General features: G+C 45.6%; 14 non-coding genes and 3 pseudogenes across 14 annotated transcripts; all 17 read left to right on the top strand.

Moving 5' to 3' along the window:
- The first annotated feature begins 281 nt into the window (after positions 1-281).
- Positions 282-472, top strand: LOC141226007 (U2 spliceosomal RNA). Its single transcript, XR_012293237.1, has one exon. It is a non-coding gene; the product is annotated as a U2 spliceosomal RNA (small nuclear RNA).
- A 1,115-nt stretch (positions 473-1,587) lies between these two features.
- Positions 1,588-1,778, top strand: LOC141225967 (U2 spliceosomal RNA). The gene has a single exon (XR_012293198.1). It is a non-coding gene; the product is annotated as a U2 spliceosomal RNA (small nuclear RNA).
- A 1,115-nt stretch (positions 1,779-2,893) lies between these two features.
- On the top strand, positions 2,894-3,084 carry LOC141226006 (U2 spliceosomal RNA). The gene has a single exon (XR_012293236.1). It is a non-coding gene; the product is annotated as a U2 spliceosomal RNA (small nuclear RNA).
- Positions 3,085-4,193: 1,109 nt separating this feature from the next.
- LOC141225966 (U2 spliceosomal RNA) lies at positions 4,194-4,384 on the top strand. The gene has a single exon (XR_012293197.1). It is a non-coding gene; the product is annotated as a U2 spliceosomal RNA (small nuclear RNA).
- A 1,115-nt stretch (positions 4,385-5,499) lies between these two features.
- Positions 5,500-5,690, top strand: LOC141226005 (U2 spliceosomal RNA). The gene has a single exon (XR_012293235.1). It is a non-coding gene; the product is annotated as a U2 spliceosomal RNA (small nuclear RNA).
- Positions 5,691-6,799: 1,109 nt separating this feature from the next.
- LOC141226390 (U2 spliceosomal RNA) lies at positions 6,800-6,891 on the top strand (annotated as a pseudogene).
- Positions 6,892-7,685: 794 nt separating this feature from the next.
- Positions 7,686-7,875, top strand: LOC141226315 (U2 spliceosomal RNA). Its single transcript, XR_012293519.1, has one exon. It is a non-coding gene; the product is annotated as a U2 spliceosomal RNA (small nuclear RNA).
- A 1,115-nt stretch (positions 7,876-8,990) lies between these two features.
- LOC141225965 (U2 spliceosomal RNA) lies at positions 8,991-9,181 on the top strand. The gene has a single exon (XR_012293196.1). It is a non-coding gene; the product is annotated as a U2 spliceosomal RNA (small nuclear RNA).
- A 1,115-nt stretch (positions 9,182-10,296) lies between these two features.
- On the top strand, positions 10,297-10,487 carry LOC141225963 (U2 spliceosomal RNA). Its single transcript, XR_012293194.1, has one exon. It is a non-coding gene; the product is annotated as a U2 spliceosomal RNA (small nuclear RNA).
- Positions 10,488-11,602: 1,115 nt separating this feature from the next.
- On the top strand, positions 11,603-11,793 carry LOC141225962 (U2 spliceosomal RNA). The gene has a single exon (XR_012293193.1). It is a non-coding gene; the product is annotated as a U2 spliceosomal RNA (small nuclear RNA).
- Positions 11,794-12,908: 1,115 nt separating this feature from the next.
- LOC141226214 (U2 spliceosomal RNA) lies at positions 12,909-13,099 on the top strand. Its single transcript, XR_012293438.1, has one exon. It is a non-coding gene; the product is annotated as a U2 spliceosomal RNA (small nuclear RNA).
- Positions 13,100-14,214: 1,115 nt separating this feature from the next.
- Positions 14,215-14,405, top strand: LOC141225961 (U2 spliceosomal RNA). Its single transcript, XR_012293192.1, has one exon. It is a non-coding gene; the product is annotated as a U2 spliceosomal RNA (small nuclear RNA).
- A 1,115-nt stretch (positions 14,406-15,520) lies between these two features.
- Positions 15,521-15,711, top strand: LOC141225960 (U2 spliceosomal RNA). Its single transcript, XR_012293191.1, has one exon. It is a non-coding gene; the product is annotated as a U2 spliceosomal RNA (small nuclear RNA).
- A 1,115-nt stretch (positions 15,712-16,826) lies between these two features.
- On the top strand, positions 16,827-17,017 carry LOC141225959 (U2 spliceosomal RNA). Its single transcript, XR_012293190.1, has one exon. It is a non-coding gene; the product is annotated as a U2 spliceosomal RNA (small nuclear RNA).
- A 1,115-nt stretch (positions 17,018-18,132) lies between these two features.
- LOC141225958 (U2 spliceosomal RNA) lies at positions 18,133-18,323 on the top strand. Its single transcript, XR_012293189.1, has one exon. It is a non-coding gene; the product is annotated as a U2 spliceosomal RNA (small nuclear RNA).
- Positions 18,324-19,441: 1,118 nt separating this feature from the next.
- On the top strand, positions 19,442-19,533 carry LOC141226389 (U2 spliceosomal RNA; annotated as a pseudogene).
- Positions 19,534-20,322: 789 nt separating this feature from the next.
- Positions 20,323-20,501, top strand: LOC141226269 (U2 spliceosomal RNA; annotated as a pseudogene).
- The last annotated feature ends 35 nt before the right edge of the window (positions 20,502-20,536 follow it).

The raw sequence follows: 20,536 nt of genomic DNA, 5'->3' as shown, positions 1-20,536 counted from the left end.
TGCTCGTTCCACCCCACCCCCCGCCTTAATTTGTTCTCCTCCCTTCCAACGGTGTTGAGGCGGGTGGGAACAGCAGGGGGTGAAGGTGCTGTGTTTAAAGAGGTGGAGTTATGCAGATCTAAAACGCGTGGATTGCAGCAGCAGCAAGCCGAAAAGTGCAGGCATGTAAGGGATCTAGAGGTTGACAACATGTCTTCTTAACGGGAGTCCAGGAGCTCATCTCCACAAATGGACTTTTCAGGATCCTTGGGTGGCTCCGTAGTTTGAAACCAATTCTGGTTATCGCTTCTCGGCCTTTTGGCTAAGATCAAGTGTAGTATCTGTTCTTATCAGTTTAATATCTGATACGTCCCCTATCTGGGGACCATATATTAAATGGATTTTTAGAACAGGGAGATGGAAAAAGAGCTTGCTCTGTCCACTCCATGCATTGACCTGGTATTGCAGTATCTCCAGGACCGGTGCACCCCTTCTTTAATGCAGTTTCTAAAATCAGAAAGAATTGAATTCAATGTTTTTTGTTCATTTTGCTTGTTTGTCGGATTTTGGGATGGACTCTTTGGCTTTGCTTTTCTTCTCCTCATTGGATTTTTCATGTTCAAAGTTGCAGAAGCCAGATTACAAGCTCATTTTGGTTCAACTTCAGCAACTGTGCATTGCATTGCCATGTAATGTGATGCAATGCTATCTTTCTAGCTCTCCCTTTTTACTTCCTTTTGGATAAACAGACATATTAGGCAAGCATTTTGGAGCTTTCACCTAAATAACTACAGGTGGTGAGATAAGCTGCACAATATAATTGACCTTTCAGTATATTGTTGCACACACACCATCTATTTAGCAAATGCCCTTGTTATCAACAGCAGCCTTTTAAACTCACCTGAGCTAACAGGTATGTGCGCTGGTTACTCTGCTGCGCTTAAAATTTCTTTTTTGGTTTGCTACAATGCCTTTTCTGAAACGTTGTCTCCTTCTGCTGGAACACTGACTTCTTTCATTTAATGCCTGCAGACTATAAAAGAGAACCCAACCCAAAAAGTTTGGTTGATTAGTCTGTGGCATTCTGTTAAACTGTTGCTTATGGCGGTCTCTGTGAGCTTCTCAGCGACATTCAGCCAGCCAGGTATCCTGCCTGCAGTAGATGGAATGTGGCAATGGAACGCTGGCTGCGCGTGTCATAATAGGCTCTGAGCCTTTATATACCTGTGCACAGCAGCAGCCACCTTCAGTCTGCTGCTGGACAGCCAGCAGCAGCAGCAGCAGGAGAGGTATGTAATCAGGAGCCCTCCTGCTAAGGGTAGACAGCTGCTCGTTCCACCCCACCCCCCGCCTTAATTGGTTCTCCTCCCTTCCAACGGTGTTGAGGCGGGTGGGAACAGCAGGGGGTGAAGGTGCTGTGTTTAAAGAGGTGGAGTTATGCAGATCTAAAACGCGTGGATTGCAGCAGCAGCAAGCCGAAAAGTGCAGGCATGTAAGGGATCTAGAGGTTGACAACATGTCTTCTTAACGGGAGTCCAGGAGCTCATCTCCACAAATGGACTTTTCAGGATCCTTGGGTGGCTCCGTAGTTTGAAACCAATTCTGGTTATCGCTTCTCGGCCTTTTGGCTAAGATCAAGTGTAGTATCTGTTCTTATCAGTTTAATATCTGATACGTCCCCTATCTGGGGACCATATATTAAATGGATTTTTAGAACAGGGAGATGGAAAAAGAGCTTGCTCTGTCCACTCCACGCATTGACCTGGTATTGCAGTATCTCCAGGACCGGTGCACCCCTTCTTTAATGCAGTTTCTAAAATCAGAAAGAATTGAATTCAATGTTTTTTGTTCATTTTGCTTGTTTGTCGGATTTTGGGATGGACTCTTTGGCTTTGCTTTTCTTCTCCTCATTGGATTTTTCATGTTCAAAGTTGCAGAAGCCAGATTACAAGCTCATTTTGGTTCAACTTCAGCAACTGTGCATTGCATTGCCATGTAATGTGATGCAATGCTATCTTTCTAGCTCTCCCTTTTTACTTCCTTTTGGATAAACAGACATATTAGGCAAGCATTTTGGAGCTTTCACCTAAATAACTACAGGTGGTGAGATAAGCTGCACAATATAATTGACCTTTCAGTATATTGTTGCACACACACCATCTATTTAGCAAATGCCCTTGTTATCAACAGCAGCCTTTTAAACTCACCTGAGCTAACAGGTATGTGCGCTGGTTACTCTGCTGCGCTTAAAATTTCTTTTTTGGTTTGCTACAATGCCTTTTCTGAAACGTTGTCTCCTTCTGCTGGAACACTGACTTCTTTCATTTAATGCCTGCAGACTATAAAAGAGAACCCAACCCAAAAAGTTTGGTTGATTAGTCTGTGGCATTCTGTTAAACTGTTGCTTATGGCGGTCTCTGTCAGCTTCTCAGCGACATTCAGCCAGCCAGGTATCCTGCCTGCAGTAGATGGAATGTGGCAATGGAATGCTGGCTGCGCGTGTCATAATAGGCTCTGAGCCTTTATATACCTGTGCACAGCAGCAGCCACCTTCAGTCTGCTGCTGGACAGCCAGCAGCAGCAGCAGCAGGAGAGGTATGTAATCAGGAGCCCTCCTGCTAAGGGTAGACAGCTGCTCGTTCCACCCCACCCCCCGCCTTAATTTGTTCTCCTCCCTTCCAACGGTGTTGAGGCGGGTGGGAACAGCAGGGGGTGAAGGTGCTGTGTTTAAAGAGGTGGAGTTATGCAGATCTAAAACGCGTGGATTGCAGCAGCAGCAAGCCGAAAAGTGCAGGCATGTAAGGGATCTAGAGGTTGACAACATGTCTTCTTAACGGGAGTCCAGGAGCTCATCTCCACAAATGGACTTTTCAGGATCCTTGGGTGGCTCCGTAGTTTGAAACCAATTCTGGTTATCGCTTCTCGGCCTTTTGGCTAAGATCAAGTGTAGTATCTGTTCTTATCAGTTTAATATCTGATACGTCCCCTATCTGGGGACCATATATTAAATGGATTTTTAGAACAGGGAGATGGAAAAAGAGCTTGCTCTGTCCACTCCATGCATTGACCTGGTATTGCAGTATCTCCAGGACCGGTGCACCCCTTCTTTAATGCAGTTTCTAAAATCAGAAAGAATTGAATTCAATGTTTTTTGTTCATTTTGCTTGTTTGTCGGATTTTGGGATGGACTCTTTGGCTTTGCTTTTCTTCTCCTCATTGGATTTTTCATGTTCAAAGTTGCAGAAGCCAGATTACAAGCTCATTTTGGTTCAACTTCAGCAACTGTGCATTGCATTGCCATGTAATGTGATGCAATGCTATCTTTCTAGCTCTCCCTTTTTACTTCCTTTTGGATAAACAGACATATTAGGCAAGCATTTTGGAGCTTTCACCTAAATAACTACAGGTGGTGAGATAAGCTGCACAATATAATTGACCTTTCAGTATATTGTTGCACACACACCATCTATTTAGCAAATGCCCTTGTTATCAACAGCAGCCTTTTAAACTCACCTGAGCTAACAGGTATGTGCGCTGGTTACTCTGCTGCGCTTAAAATTTCTTTTTTGGTTTGCTACAATGCCTTTTCTGAAACGTTGTCTCCTTCTGCTGGAACACTGACTTCTTTCATTTAATGCCTGCAGACTATAAAAGAGAACCCAACCCAAAAAGTTTGGTTGATTAGTCTGTGGCATTCTGTTAAACTGTTGCTTATGGCGGTCTCTGTGAGCTTCTCAGCGACATTCAGCCAGCCAGGTATCCTGCCTGCAGTAGATGGAATGTGGCAATGGAACGCTGGCTGCGCGTGTCATAATAGGCTCTGAGCCTTTATATACCTGTGCACAGCAGCAGCCACCTTCAGTCTGCTGCTGGACAGCCAGCAGCAGCAGGAGAGGTATGTAATCAGGAGCCCTCCTGCTAAGGGTAGACAGCTGCTCGTTCCACCCCACCCCCCGCCTTAATTTGTTCTCCTCCCTTCCAACGGTGTTGAGGCGGGTGGGAACAGCAGGGGGTGAAGGTGCTGTGTTTAAAGAGGTGGAGTTATGCAGATCTAAAACGCGTGGATTGCAGCAGCAGCAAGCCGAAAAGTGCAGGCATGTAAGGGATCTAGAGGTTGACAACATGTCTTCTTAACGGGAGTCCAGGAGCTCATCTCCACAAATGGACTTTTCAGGATCCTTGGGTGGCTCCGTAGTTTGAAACCAATTCTGGTTATCGCTTCTCGGCCTTTTGGCTAAGATCAAGTGTAGTATCTGTTCTTATCAGTTTAATATCTGATACGTCCCCTATCTGGGGACCATATATTAAATGGATTTTTAGAACAGGGAGATGGAAAAAGAGCTTGCTCTGTCCACTCCACGCATTGACCTGGTATTGCAGTATCTCCAGGACCGGTGCACCCCTTCTTTAATGCAGTTTCTAAAATCAGAAAGAATTGAATTCAATGTTTTTTGTTCATTTTGCTTGTTTGTCGGATTTTGGGATGGACTCTTTGGCTTTGCTTTTCTTCTCCTCATTGGATTTTTCATGTTCAAAGTTGCAGAAGCCAGATGACAAGCTCATTTTGGTTCAACTTCAGCAACTGTGCATTGCATTGCCATGTAATGTGATGCAATGCTATCTTTCTAGCTCTCCCTTTTTACTTCCTTTTGGATAAACAGACATATTAGGCAAGCATTTTGGAGCTTTCACCTAAATAACTACAGGTGGTGAGATAAGCTGCACAATATAATTGACCTTTCAGTATATTGTTGCACACACACCATCTATTTAGCAAATGCCCTTGTTATCAACAGCAGCCTTTTAAACTCACCTGAGCTAACAGGTATGTGCGCTGGTTACTCTGCTGCGCTTAAAATTTCTTTTTTGGTTTGCTACAATGCCTTTTCTGAAACGTTGTCTCCTTCTGCTGGAACACTGACTTCTTTCATTTAATGCCTGCAGACTATAAAAGAGAACCCAACCCAAAAAGTTTGGTTGATTAGTCTGTGGCATTCTGTTAAACTGTTGCTTATGGCGGTCTCTGTCAGCTTCTCAGCGACATTCAGCCAGCCAGGTATCCTGCCTGCAGTAGATGGAATGTGGCAATGGAATGCTGGCTGCGCGTGTCATAATAGGCTCTGAGCCTTTATATACCTGTGCACAGCAGCAGCCACCTTCAGTCTGCTGCTGGACAGCCAGCAGCAGCAGCAGCAGGAGAGGTATGTAATCAGGAGCCCTCCTGCTAAGGGTAGACAGCTGCTCGTTCCACCCCACCCCCCGCCTTAATTTGTTCTCCTCCCTTCCAACGGTGTTGAGGCGGGTGGGAACAGCAGGGGGTGAAGGTGCTGTGTTTAAAGAGGTGGAGTTATGCAGATCTAAAACGCGTGGATTGCAGCAGCAGCAAGCCGAAAAGTGCAGGCATGTAAGGGATCTAGAGGTTGACAACATGTCTTCTTAACGGGAGTCCAGGAGCTCATCTCCACAAATGGACTTTTCAGGATCCTTGGGTGGCTCCGTAGTTTGAAACCAATTCTGGTTATCGCTTCTCGGCCTTTTGGCTAAGATCAAGTGTAGTATCTGTTCTTATCAGTTTAATATCTGATACGTCCCCTATCTGGGGACCATATATTAAATGGATTTTTAGAACAGGGAGATGGAAAAAGAGCTTGCTCTGTCCACTCCATGCATTGACCTGGTATTGCAGTATCTCCAGGACCGGTGCACCCCTTCTTTAATGCAGTTTCTAAAATCAGAAAGAATTGAATTCAATGTTTTTTGTTCATTTTGCTTGTTTGTCGGATTTTGGGATGGACTCTTTGGCTTTGCTTTTCTTCTCCTCATTGGATTTTTCATGTTCAAAGTTGCAGAAGCCAGATTACAAGCTCATTTTGGTTCAACTTCAGCAACTGTGCATTGCATTGCCATGTAATGTGATGCAATGCTATCTTTCTAGCTCTCCCTTTTTACTTCCTTTTGGATAAACAGACATATTAGGCAAGCATTTTGGAGCTTTCACCTAAATAACTACAGGTGGTGAGATAAGCTGCACAATATAATTGACCTTTCAGTATATTGTTGCACACACACCATCTATTTAGCAAATGCCCTTGTTATCAACAGCAGCCTTTTAAACTCACCTGAGCTAACAGGTATGTGCGCTGGTTACTCTGCTGCGCTTAAAATTTCTTTTTTGGTTTGCTACAATGCCTTTTCTGAAACGTTGTCTCCTTCTGCTGGAACACTGACTTCTTTCATTTAATGCCTGCAGACTATAAAAGAGAACCCAACCCAAAAAGTTTGGTTGATTAGTCTGTGGCATTCTGTTAAACTGTTGCTTATGGCGGTCTCTGTCAGCTTCTCAGCGACATTCAGCCAGCCAGGTATCCTGCCTGCAGTAGATGGAATGTGGCAATGGAACGCTGGCTGCGCGTGTCATAATAGGCTCTGAGCCTTTATATACCTGTGCACAGCAGCAGCCACCTTCAGTCTGCTGCTGGACAGCCAGCAGCAGCAGGAGAGGTATGTAATCAGGAGCCCTCCTGCTAAGGGTAGACAGCTGCTCGTTCCACCCCACCCCCCGCCTTAATTGGTTCTCCTCCCTTCCAACGGTGTTGAGGCGGGTGGGAACAGCAGGGGGTGAAGGTGCTGTGTTTAAAGAGGTGGAGTTATGCAGATCTAAAACGCGTGGATTGCAGCAGCAGCAAGCCGAAAAGTGCAGGCATGTAAGGGATCTAGAGGTTGACAACATGTCTTCTTAACGGGAGTCCAGGAGCTCATCTCCACAAATGGACTTTTCAGGATCCTTGGGTGGCTCCGTAGTTTGAAACCAATTCTGGTTATCGCTTCTCGGCCTTTTGGCTAAGATCAAGTGTAGTATCTTTCGAAAAGGCGGTTTTGGATGTTGGCCGCCCTAGTAGATTGATACATTATGCACACTGGGGTTTAGGCGCTTGTTAGTACGCCAGGTGGCTAATATAGTCATCTGGTGGAAAGCATGGCCCCCCAGGATCGACGCCATTGGGCCGGGGAAGATCGAAAGCCCGAAGTGTGAAGTGCCCCAGGAGTGGTGACCCTGGGGTGCCTTAACTCACTGGGATTGGGAACCCCACTTGAGTTTATGGCACATTTGCACAAGCACTTCAAATTTTCTTTCTTCGCACACACCCTTATTCCGGGCCTTCTGGCCTTAGGATGGGGAATTTTTCAATTCCCGGTCGAAGGTCCGGGCAGTATTATACTGTGAAACCTTCACTATTTATTTAATTTCTTTGTCACTGTGTGTCCACTTATTCACGTGTGTCACGTCCTACTAGGATTTTGTCGGGATGCGGTTCCCTTACGGGTTCCTCTCTTGGCAGGTCTAGGGGGGGAGTGTGTGGCCATCAGGTTCCGCTCCCCCCTGAACCCCCCTGGCTCTCCTCTTTCGGGAGGAGAGCGTTGTTGGCTCCCCTCTTCCGGGAGGGGAGCACAGTCTTTGGCTCCCAGTGCCTTGCTCGGGTGAGAACTCGGGCAGGTGCTGGGGGTAAGATTGGGTCGCCTCTGGCTTCGGCTGGAGGTGGCTTTTTGTCCCTGTTCCTCGCTGTGGCCTTTTGGCTCGGAGGGACGGGGAATGGTTTGGGGGACCCTTCTCCTTTTGGAGAGGGTTTCACGAAGACCAGCATCCTAGTGCACTTTTTTTGTGGCACTTGTCACTTTTTTAAGCGCACTCGGGTTTTGTACACGAATTCGGGCTTTCGATAAAAAAAAAAAAAAAAAAAAAAATCTGTTCTTATCAGTTTAATATCTGATACGTCCCCTATCTGGGGACCATATATTAAATGGATTTTTAGAACAGGGAGATGGAAAAAGAGCTTGCTCTGTCCACTCCACGCATTGACCTGGTATTGCAGTATCTCCAGGACCGGTGCACCCCTTCTTTAATGCAGTTTCTAAAATCAGAAAGAATTGAATTCAATGTTTTTTGTTCATTTTGCTTGTTTGTCGGATTTTGGGATGGACTCTTTGGCTTTGCTTTTCTTCTCCTCATTGGATTTTTCATGTTCAAAGTTGCAGAAGCCAGATTACAAGCTCATTTTGGTTCAACTTCAGCAACTGTGCATTGCATTGCCATGTAATGTGATGCAATGCTATCTTTCTAGCTCTCCCTTTTTACTTCCTTTTGGATAAACAGACATATTAGGCAAGCATTTTGGAGCTTTCACCTAAATAACTACAGGTGGTGAGATAAGCTGCACAATATAATTGACCTTTCAGTATATTGTTGCACACACACCATCTATTTAGCAAATGCCCTTGTTATCAACAGCAGCCTTTTAAACTCACCTGAGCTAACAGGTATGTGAGCTGGTTACTCTGCTGCGCTTAAAATTTCTTTTTTGGTTTGCTACAATGCCTTTTCTGAAACGTTGTCTCCTTCTGCTGGAACACTGACTTCTTTCATTTAATGCCTGCAGACTATAAAAGAGAACCCAACCCAAAAAGTTTGGTTGATTAGTCTGTGGCATTCTGTTAAACTGTTGCTTATGGCGGTCTCTGTGAGCTTCTCAGCGACATTCAGCCAGCCAGGTATCCTGCCTGCAGTAGATGGAATGTGGCAATGGAACGCTGGCTGCGCGTGTCATAATAGGCTCTGAGCCTTTATATACCTGTGCACAGCAGCAGCCACCTTCAGTCTGCTGCTGGACAGCCAGCAGCAGCAGCAGCAGGAGAGGTATGTAATCAGGAGCCCTCCTGCTAAGGGTAGACAGCTGCTCGTTCCACCCCACCCCCCGCCTTAATTGGTTCTCCTCCCTTCCAACGGTGTTGAGGCGGGTGGGAACAGCAGGGGGTGAAGGTGCTGTGTTTAAAGAGGTGGAGTTATGCAGATCTAAAACGCGTGGATTGCAGCAGCAGCAAGCCGAAAAGTGCAGGCATGTAAGGGATCTAGAGGTTGACAACATGTCTTCTTAACGGGAGTCCAGGAGCTCATCTCCACAAATGGACTTTTCAGGATCCTTGGGTGGCTCCGTAGTTTGAAACCAATTCTGGTTATCGCTTCTCGGCCTTTTGGCTAAGATCAAGTGTAGTATCTGTTCTTATCAGTTTAATATCTGATACGTCCCCTATCTGGGGACCATATATTAAATGGATTTTTAGAACAGGGAGATGGAAAAAGAGCTTGCTCTGTCCACTCCACGCATTGACCTGGTATTGCAGTATCTCCAGGACCGGTGCACCCCTTCTTTAATGCAGTTTCTAAAATCAGAAAGAATTGAATTCAATGTTTTTTGTTCATTTTGCTTGTTTGTCGGATTTTGGGATGGACTCTTTGGCTTTGCTTTTCTTCTCCTCATTGGATTTTTCATGTTCAAAGTTGCAGAAGCCAGATTGCAAGCTCATTTTGGTTCAACTTCAGCAACTGTGCATTGCATTGCCATGTAATGTGATGCAATGCTATCTTTCTAGCTCTCCCTTTTTACTTCCTTTTGGATAAACAGACATATTAGGCAAGCATTTTGGAGCTTTCACCTAAATAACTACAGGTGGTGAGATAAGCTGCACAATATAATTGACCTTTCAGTATATTGTTGCACACACACCATCTATTTAGCAAATGCCCTTGTTATCAACAGCAGCCTTTTAAACTCACCTGAGCTAACAGGTATGTGCGCTGGTTACTCTGCTGCGCTTAAAATTTCTTTTTTGGTTTGCTACAATGCCTTTTCTGAAACGTTGTCTCCTTCTGCTGGAACACTGACTTCTTTCATTTAATGCCTGCAGACTATAAAAGAGAACCCAACCCAAAAAGTTTGGTTGATTAGTCTGTGGCATTCTGTTAAACTGTTGCTTATGGCGGTCTCTGTCAGCTTCTCAGCGACATTCAGCCAGCCAGGTATCCTGCCTGCAGTAGATGGAATGTGGCAATGGAACGCTGGCTGCGCGTGTCATAATAGGCTCTGAGCCTTTATATACCTGTGCACAGCAGCAGCCACCTTCAGTCTGCTGCTGGACAGCCAGCAGCAGCAGCAGCAGGAGAGGTATGTAATCAGGAGCCCTCCTGCTAAGGGTAGACAGCTGCTCGTTCCACCCCACCCCCCGCCTTAATTTGTTCTCCTCCCTTCCAACGGTGTTGAGGCGGGTGGGAACAGCAGGGGGTGAAGGTGCTGTGTTTAAAGAGGTGGAGTTATGCAGATCTAAAACGCGTGGATTGCAGCAGCAGCAAGCCGAAAAGTGCAGGCATGTAAGGGATCTAGAGGTTGACAACATGTCTTCTTAACGGGAGTCCAGGAGCTCATCTCCACAAATGGACTTTTCAGGATCCTTGGGTGGCTCCGTAGTTTGAAACCAATTCTGGTTATCGCTTCTCGGCCTTTTGGCTAAGATCAAGTGTAGTATCTGTTCTTATCAGTTTAATATCTGATACGTCCCCTATCTGGGGACCATATATTAAATGGATTTTTAGAACAGGGAGATGGAAAAAGAGCTTGCTCTGTCCACTCCACGCATTGACCTGGTATTGCAGTATCTCCAGGACCGGTGCACCCCTTCTTTAATGCAGTTTCTAAAATCAGAAAGAATTGAATTCAATGTTTTTTGTTCATTTTGCTTGTTTGTCGGATTTTGGGATGGACTCTTTGGCTTTGCTTTTCTTCTCCTCATTGGATTTTTCATGTTCAAAGTTGCAGAAGCCAGATTACAAGCTCATTTTGGTTCAACTTCAGCAACTGTGCATTGCATTGCCATGTAATGTGATGCAATGCTATCTTTCTAGCTCTCCCTTTTTACTTCCTTTTGGATAAACAGACATATTAGGCAAGCATTTTGGAGCTTTTACCTAAATAACTACAGGTGGTGAGATAAGCTGCACAATATAATTGACCTTTCAGTATATTGTTGCACACACACCATCTATTTAGCAAATGCCCTTGTTATCAACAGCAGCCTTTTAAACTCACCTGAGCTAACAGGTATGTGCGCTGGTTACTCTGCTGCGCTTAAAATTTCTTTTTTGGTTTGCTACAATGCCTTTTCTGAAACGTTGTCTCCTTCTGCTGGAACACTGACTTCTTTCATTTAATGCCTGCAGACTATAAAAGAGAACCCAACCCAAAAAGTTTGGTTGATTAGTCTGTGGCATTCTGTTAAACTGTTGCTTATGGCGGTCTCTGTGAGCTTCTCAGCGACATTCAGCCAGCCAGGTATCCTGCCTGCAGTAGATGGAATGTGGCAATGGAACGCTGGCTGCGCGTGTCATAATAGGCTCTGAGCCTTTATATACCTGTGCACAGCAGCAGCCACCTTCAGTCTGCTGCTGGACAGCCAGCAGCAGCAGCAGCAGGAGAGGTATGTAATCAGGAGCCCTCCTGCTAAGGGTAGACAGCTGCTCGTTCCACCCCACCCCCCGCCTTAATTGGTTCTCCTCCCTTCCAACGGTGTTGAGGCGGGTGGGAACAGCAGGGGGTGAAGGTGCTGTGTTTAAAGAGGTGGAGTTATGCAGATCTAAAACGCGTGGATTGCAGCAGCAGCAAGCCGAAAAGTGCAGGCATGTAAGGGATCTAGAGGTTGACAACATGTCTTCTTAACGGGAGTCCAGGAGCTCATCTCCACAAATGGACTTTTCAGGATCCTTGGGTGGCTCCGTAGTTTGAAACCAATTCTGGTTATCGCTTCTCGGCCTTTTGGCTAAGATCAAGTGTAGTATCTGTTCTTATCAGTTTAATATCTGATACGTCCCCTATCTGGGGACCATATATTAAATGGATTTTTAGAACAGGGAGATGGAAAAAGAGCTTGCTCTGTCCACTCCACGCATTGACCTGGTATTGCAGTATCTCCAGGACCGGTGCACCCCTTCTTTAATGCAGTTTCTAAAATCAGAAAGAATTGAATTCAATGTTTTTTGTTCATTTTGCTTGTTTGTCGGATTTTGGGATGGACTCTTTGGCTTTGCTTTTCTTCTCCTCATTGGATTTTTCATGTTCAAAGTTGCAGAAGCCAGATTACAAGCTCATTTTGGTTCAACTTCAGCAACTGTGCATTGCATTGCCATGTAATGTGATGCAATGCTATCTTTCTAGCTCTCCCTTTTTACTTCCTTTTGGATAAACAGACATATTAGGCAAGCATTTTGGAGCTTTCACCTAAATAACTACAGGTGGTGAGATAAGCTGCACAATATAATTGACCTTTCAGTATATTGTTGCACACACACCATCTATTTAGCAAATGCCCTTGTTATCAACAGCAGCCTTTTAAACTCACCTGAGCTAACAGGTATGTGCGCTGGTTACTCTGCTGCGCTTAAAATTTCTTTTTTGGTTTGCTACAATGCCTTTTCTGAAACGTTGTCTCCTTCTGCTGGAACACTGACTTCTTTCATTTAATGCCTGCAGACTATAAAAGAGAACCCAACCCAAAAAGTTTGGTTGATTAGTCTGTGGCATTCTGTTAAACTGTTGCTTATGGCGGTCTCTGTGAGCTTCTCAGCGACATTCAGCCAGCCAGGTATCCTGCCTGCAGTAGATGGAATGTGGCAATGGAACGCTGGCTGCGCGTGTCATAATAGGCTCTGAGCCTTTATATACCTGTGCACAGCAGCAGCCACCTTCAGTCTGCTGCTGGACAGCCAGCAGCAGCAGCAGCAGGAGAGGTATGTAATCAGGAGCCCTCCTGCTAAGGGTAGACAGCTGCTCGTTCCACCCCACCCCCCGCCTTAATTGGTTCTCCTCCCTTCCAACGGTGTTGAGGCGGGTGGGAACAGCAGGGGGTGAAGGTGCTGTGTTTAAAGAGGTGGAGTTATGCAGATCTAAAACGCGTGGATTGCAGCAGCAGCAAGCCGAAAAGTGCAGGCATGTAAGGGATCTAGAGGTTGACAACATGTCTTCTTAACGGGAGTCCAGGAGCTCATCTCCACAAATGGACTTTTCAGGATCCTTGGGTGGCTCCGTAGTTTGAAACCAATTCTGGTTATCGCTTCTCGGCCTTTTGGCTAAGATCAAGTGTAGTATCTGTTCTTATCACTTTAATATCTGATACGTCCCCTATCTGGGGACCATATATTAAATGGATTTTTAGAACAGGGAGATGGAAAAAGAGCTTGCTCTGTCCACTCCACGCATTGACCTGGTATTGCAGTATCTCCAGGACCGGTGCACCCCTTCTTTAATGCAGTTTCTAAAATCAGAAAGAATTGAATTCAATGTTTTTTGTTCATTTTGCTTGTTTGTCGGATTTTGGGATGGACTCTTTGGCTTTGCTTTTCTTCTCCTCATTGGATTTTTCATGTTCAAAGTTGCAGAAGCCAGATTACAAGCTCATTTTGGTTCAACTTCAGCAACTGTGCATTGCATTGCCATGTAATGTGATGCAATGCTATCTTTCTAGCTCTCCCTTTTTACTTCCTTTTGGATAAACAGACATATTAGGCAAGCATTTTGGAGCTTTCACCTAAATAACTACAGGTGGTGAGATAAGCTGCACAATATAATTGACCTTTCAGTATATTGTTGCACACACACCATCTATTTAGCAAATGCCCTTGTTATCAACAGCAGCCTTTTAAACTCACCTGAGCTAACAGGTATGTGCGCTGGTTACTCTGCTGCGCTTAAAATTTCTTTTTTGGTTTGCTACAATGCCTTTTCTGAAACGTTGTCTCCTTCTGCTGGAACACTGACTTCTTTCATTTAATGCCTGCAGACTATAAAAGAGAACCCAACCCAAAAAGTTTGGTTGATTAGTCTGTGGCATTCTGTTAAACTGTTGCTTATGGCGGTCTCTGTGAGCTTCTCAGCGACATTCAGCCAGCCAGGTATCCTGCCTGCAGTAGATGGAATGTGGCAATGGAACGCTGGCTGCGCGTGTCATAATAGGCTCTGAGCCTTTATATACCTGTGCACAGCAGCAGCCACCTTCAGTCTGCTGCTGGACAGCCAGCAGCAGCAGCAGCAGGAGAGGTATGTAATCAGGAGCCCTCCTGCTAAGGGTAGACAGCTGCTCGTTCCACCCCACCCCCCGCCTTAATTGGTTCTCCTCCCTTCCAACGGTGTTGAGGCGGGTGGGAACAGCAGGGGGTGAAGGTGCTGTGTTTAAAGAGGTGGAGTTATGCAGATCTAAAACGCGTGGATTGCAGCAGCAGCAAGCCGAAAAGTGCAGGCATGTAAGGGATCTAGAGGTTGACAACATGTCTTCTTAACGGGAGTCCAGGAGCTCATCTCCACAAATGGACTTTTCAGGATCCTTGGGTGGCTCCGTAGTTTGAAACCAATTCTGGTTATCGCTTCTCGGCCTTTTGGCTAAGATCAAGTGTAGTATCTGTTCTTATCAGTTTAATATCTGATACGTCCCCTATCTGGGGACCATATATTAAATGGATTTTTAGAACAGGGAGATGGAAAAAGAGCTTGCTCTGTCCACTCCACGCATTGACCTGGTATTGCAGTATCTCCAGGACCGGTGCACCCCTTCTTTAATGCAGTTTCTAAAATCAGAAAGAATTGAATTCAATGTTTTTTGTTCATTTTGCTTGTTTGTCGGATTTTGGGATGGACTCTTTGGCTTTGCTTTTCTTCTCCTCATTGGATTTTTCATGTTCAAAGTTGCAGAAGCCAGATTACAAGCTCATTTTGGTTCAACTTCAGCAACTGTGCATTGCATTGCCATGTAATGTGATGCAATGCTATCTTTCTAGCTCTCCCTTTTTACTTCCTTTTGGATAAACAGACATAGTAGGCAAGCATTTTGGAGCTTTCACCTAAATAACTACAGGTGGTGAGATAAGCTGCACAATATAATTGACCTTTCAGTATATTGTTGCACACACACCATCTATTTAGCAAATGCCCTTGTTATCAACAGCAGCCTTTTAAACTCACCTGAGCTAACAGGTATGTGCGCTGGTTACTCTGCTGCGCTTAAAATTTCTTTTTTGGTTTGCTACAATGCCTTTTCTGAAACGTTGTCTCCTTCTGCTGGAACACTGACTTCTTTCATTTAATGCCTGCAGACTATAAAAGAGAACCCAACCCAAAAAGTTTGGTTGATTAGTCTGTGGCATTCTGTTAAACTGTTGCTTATGGCGGTCTCTGTGAGCTTCTCAGCGACATTCAGCCAGCCAGGTATCCTGCCTGCAGTAGATGGAATGTGGCAATGGAACGCTGGCTGCGCGTGTCATAATAGGCTCTGAGCCTTTATATACCTGTGCACAGCAGCAGCCACCTTCAGTCTGCTGCTGGACAGCCAGCAGCAGCAGCAGCAGGAGAGGTATGTAATCAGGAGCCCTCCTGTTAAGGGTAGACAGCTGCTCGTTCCACCCCACCCCCCGCCTTAATTGGTTCTCCTCCCTTCCAACGGTGTTGAGGCGGGTGGGAACAGCAGGGGGTGAAGGTGCTGTGTTTAAAGAGGTGGAGTTATGCAGATCTAAAACGCGTGGATTGCAGCAGCAGCAAGCCGAAAAGTGCAGGCATGTAAGGGATCTAGAGGTTGACAACATGTCTTCTTAACGGGAGTCCAGGAGCTCATCTCCACAAATGGACTTTTCAGGATCCTTGGGTGGCTCCGTAGTTTGAAACCAATTCTGGTTATCGCTTCTCGGCCTTTTGGCTAAGATCAAGTGTAGTATCTGTTCTTATCAGTTTAATATCTGATACGTCCCCTATCTGGGGACCATATATTAAATGGATTTTTAGAACAGGGAGATGGAAAAAGAGCTTGCTCTGTCCACTCCACGCATTGACCTGGTATTGCAGTATCTCCAGGACCGGTGCACCCCTTCTTTAATGCAGTTTCTAAAATCAGAAAGAATTGAATTCAATGTTTTTTGTTCATTTTGCTTGTTTGTCGGATTTTGGGATGGACTCTTTGGCTTTGCTTTTCTTCTCCTCATTGGATTTTTCATGTTCAAAGTTGCAGAAGCCAGATTACAAGCTCATTTTGGTTCAACTTCAGCAACTGTGCATTGCATTGCCATGTAATGTGATGCAATGCTATCTTTCTAGCTCTCCCTTTTTACTTCCTTTTGGATAAACAGACATAGTAGGCAAGCATTTTGGAGCTTTCACCTAAATAACTACAGGTGGTGAGATAAGCTGCACAATATAATTGACCTTTCAGTATATTGTTGCACACACACCATCTATTTAGCAAATGCCCTTGTTATCAACAGCAGCCTTTTAAACTCACCTGAGCTAACAGGTATGTGCGCTGGTTACTCTGCTGCGCTTAAAATTTCTTTTTTGGTTTGCTACAATGCCTTTTCTGAAACGTTGTCTCCTTCTGCTGGAACACTGACTTCTTTCATTTAATGCCTGCAGACTATAAAAGAGAACCCAACCCAAAAAGTTTGGTTGATTAGTCTGTGGCATTCTGTTAAACTGTTGCTTATGGCGGTCTCTGTGAGCTTCTCAGCGACATTCAGCCAGCCAGGTATCCTGCCTGCAGTAGATGGAATGTGGCAATGGAACGCTGGCTGCGCGTGTCATAATAGGCTCTGAGCCTTTATATACCTGTGCACAGCAGCAGCCACCTTCAGTCTGCTGCTGGACAGCCAGCAGCAGCAGCAGCAGGAGAGGTATGTAATCAGGAGCCCTCCTGCTAAGGGTAGACAGCTGCTCGTTCCACCCCACCCCCCGCCTTAATTGGTTCTCCTCCCTTCCAACGGTGTTGAGGCGGGTGGGAACAGCAGGGGGTGAAGGTGCTGTGTTTAAAGAGGTGGAGTTATGCAGATCTAAAACGCGTGGATTGCAGCAGCAGCAAGCCGAAAAGTGCAGGCATGTAAGGGATCTAGAGGTTGACAACATGTCTTCTTAACGGGAGTCCAGGAGCTCATCTCCACAAATGGACTTTTCAGGATCCTTGGGTGGCTCCGTAGTTTGAAACCAATTCTGGTTATCGCTTCTCGGCCTTTTGGCTAAGATCAAGTGTAGTATCTGTTCTTATCAGTTTAATATCTGATACGTCCCCTATCTGGGGACCATATATTAAATGGATTTTTAGAACAGGGAGATGGAAAAAGAGCTTGCTCTGTCCACTCCACGCATTGACCTGGTATTGCAGTATCTCCAGGACCGGTGCACCCCTTCTTTAATGCAGTTTCTAAAATCAGAAAGAATTGAATTCAATGTTTTTTGTTCATTTTGCTTGTTTGTCGGATTTTGGGATGGACTCTTTGGCTTTGCTTTTCTTCTCCTCATTGGATTTTTCATGTTCAAAGTTGCAGAAGCCAGATTACAAGCTCATTTTGGTTCAACTTCAGCAACTGTGCATTGCATTGCCATGTAATGTGATGCAATGCTATCTTTCTAGCTCTCCCTTTTTACTTCCTTTTGGATAAACAGACATATTAGGCAAGCATTTTGGAGCTTTCACCTAAATAACTACAGGTGGTGAGATAAGCTGCACAATATAATTGACCTTTCAGTATATTGTTGCACACACACCATCTATTTAGCAAATGCCCTTGTTATCAACAGCAGCCTTTTAAACTCACCTGAGCTAACAGGTATGTGCGCTGGTTACTCTGCTGCGCTTAAAATTTCTTTTTTGGTTTGCTACAATGCCTTTTCTGAAACGTTGTCTCCTTCTGCTGGAACACTGACTTCTTTCATTTAATGCCTGCAGACTATAAAAGAGAACCCAACCCAAAAAGTTTGGTTGATTAGTCTGTGGCATTCTGTTAAACTGTTGCTTATGGCGGTCTCTGTGAGCTTCTCAGCGACATTCAGCCAGCCAGGTATCCTGCCTGCAGTAGATGGAATGTGGCAATGGAACGCTGGCTGCGCGTGTCATAATAGGCTCTGAGCCTTTATATACCTGTGCACAGCAGCAGCCACCTTCAGTCTGCTGCTGGACAGCCAGCAGCAGCAGCAGCAGGAGAGGTATGTAATCAGGAGCCCTCCTGCTAAGGGTAGACAGCTGCTCGTTCCACCCCACCCCCCGCCTTAATTGGTTCTCCTCCCTTCCAACGGTGTTGAGGCGGGTGGGAACAGCAGGGGGTGAAGGTGCTGTGTTTAAAGAGGTGGAGTTATGCAGATCTAAAACGCGTGGATTGCAGCAGCAGCAAGCCGAAAAGTGCAGGCATGTAAGGGATCTAGAGGTTGACAACATGTCTTCTTAACGGGAGTCCAGGAGCTCATCTCCACAAATGGACTTTTCAGGATCCTTGGGTGGCTCCGTAGTTTGAAACCAATTCTGGTTATCGCTTCTCGGCCTTTTGGCTAAGATCAAGTGTAGTATCTGTTCTTATCAGTTTAATATCTGATACGTCCCCTATCTGGGGACCATATATTAAATGGATTTTTAGAACAGGGAGATGGAAAAAGAGCTTGCTCTGTCCACTCCACGCATTGACCTGGTATTGCAGTATCTCCAGGACCGGTGCACCCCTTCTTTAATGCAGTTTCTAAAATCAGAAAGAATTGAATTCAATGTTTTTTGTTCATTTTGCTTGTTTGTCGGATTTTGGGATGGACTCTTTGGCTTTGCTTTTCTTCTCCTCATTGGATTTTTCATGTTCAAAGTTGCAGAAGCCAGATTACAAGCTCATTTTGGTTCAACTTCAGCAACTGTGCATTGCATTGCCATGTAATGTGATGCAATGCTATCTTTCTAGCTCTCCCTTTTTACTTCCTTTTGGATAAACAGACATATTAGGCAAGCATTTTGGAGCTTTCACCTAAATAACTACAGGTGGTGAGATAAGCTGCACAATATAATTGACCTTTCAGTATATTGTTGCACACACACCATCTATTTAGCAAATGCCCTTGTTATCAACAGCAGCCTTTTAAACTCACCTGAGCTAACAGGTATGTGCGCTGGTTACTCTGCTGCGCTTAAAATTTCTTTTTTGGTTTGCTACAATGCCTTTTCTGAAACGTTGTCTCCTTCTGCTGGAACACTGACTTCTTTCATTTAATGCCTGCAGCCTATAAAAGAGAACCCAACCCAAAAAGTTTGGTTGATTAGTCTGTGGCATTCTGTTAAACTGTTGCTTATGGCGGTCTCTGTGAGCATCTCAGCGACATTCAGCCAGCCAGGTATCCTACCTGCAGTAGATGGAATGTGCCAATGGAACGCTGGCTGCGCGTGTCATAATAGGCTCTGAGCCTTTATATACCTGTGCACAGCAGCAGCCACCTTCAGTCTGCTGCTGGACAGCCAGCAGCAGCAGCAGCAGCAGGAGAGGTATGTAATCAGGAGCCCTCCTGCTAAGGGTAGACAGCTGCTCGTTCCACCCCACCCCCCGCCTTAATTGGTTCTCCTCCCTTCCAACGGTGTTGAGGCGGGTGGGAACAGCAGGGGGTGAAGGTGCTGTGTTTAAAGAGGTGGAGTTATGCAGATCTAAAACGCGTGGATTGCAGCAGCAGCAAGCCGAAAAGTGCAGGCATGTAAGGGATCTAGAGGTTGACAACATGTCTTCTTAACGGGAGTCCAGGAGCTCATCTCCACAAATGGACTTTTCAGGATCCTTGGGTGGCTCCGTAGTTTGAAACCAATTCTGGTTATCGCTTCTCGGCCTTTTGGCTAAGATCAAGTGTAGTATCTTTCGAAAAGGCGGTTTTGGATGTTGGCCGCCCTAGTAGATTGATACATTATGCACACTGGGGTTTAGGCGCTTGTTAGTACGCCAGGTGGCTAATATAGTCATCTGGTGGAAAGCATGGCCCCCCAGGATCGACGCCATTGGGCCGGGGAAGATCGAAAGCCCGAAGTGTGAAGTGCCCCAGGAGTGGTGACCCTGGGGTGCCTTAACTCACTGGGATTGGGAACCCCACTTGAGTTTATGGCACATTTGCACAAGCACTTCAAATTTTCTTTCTTCGCACACACCCTTATTCCGGGCCTTCTGGCCTTAGGATGGGGAATTTTTCAATTCCCGGTCGAAGGTCCGGGCAGTATTATACTGTGAAACCTTCACTATTTATTTAATTTCTTTGTCACTGTGTGTCCACTTATTCACGTGTGTCACGTCCTACTAGGATTTTGTCGGGATGCGGTTCCCTTACGGGTTCCTCTCTTGGCAGGTCTAGGGGGGGAGTGTGTGGCCATCAGGTTCCGCTCCCCCCTGAACCCCCCTGGCTCTCCTCTTTTGGGAGGAGAGCGTTGTTGGCTCCCCTCTTCCGGGAGGGGAGCACAGTCTTTGGCTCCCAGTGCCTTGCTCGGGTGAGAACTCGGGCAGGTGCTGGGGGTAAGATTGGGTCGCCTCTGGCTTCGGCTGGAGGTGGCTTTTTGTCCCTGTTCCTCGCTGTGGCCTTTTGGCTCGGAGGGACGGGGAATGGTTTGGGGGACCCTTCTCCTTTTGGAGAGGGTTTCAAGAAGACCAGCATCCTAGTGCACTTTTTTTGTGGCACTTGTCACTTTTTTAAGCGCACTCGGGTTTTGTACACGAATTCGGGCTTTCGATAAAAAAATCTGTTCTTATCAGTTTAATATCTGATACGTCCCCTATCTGGGGACCATATATTAAATGGATTTTTAGAACAGGGAGATGGAAAAAGAGCTTGCTCTGTCCACTCCACGCATTGACCTGGTATTGCAGTATCTCCAGGACCAGTGCACCCCTTCTTTAATGCAGTTTCTAAAATCAGAAAGAATTGAA

This window comes from Phyllobates terribilis, unplaced genomic scaffold (assembly GCF_046119375.1).
Source record: "Phyllobates terribilis strain yellow unplaced genomic scaffold, ASM4611937v1 Scaffold_414__1_contigs__length_1644244, whole genome shotgun sequence".
In the NCBI taxonomy this organism is placed as follows: Eukaryota; Metazoa; Chordata; class Amphibia; order Anura; family Dendrobatidae; genus Phyllobates; species Phyllobates terribilis.
This window is presented reverse-complemented; position numbering and strand designations above follow the sequence as displayed.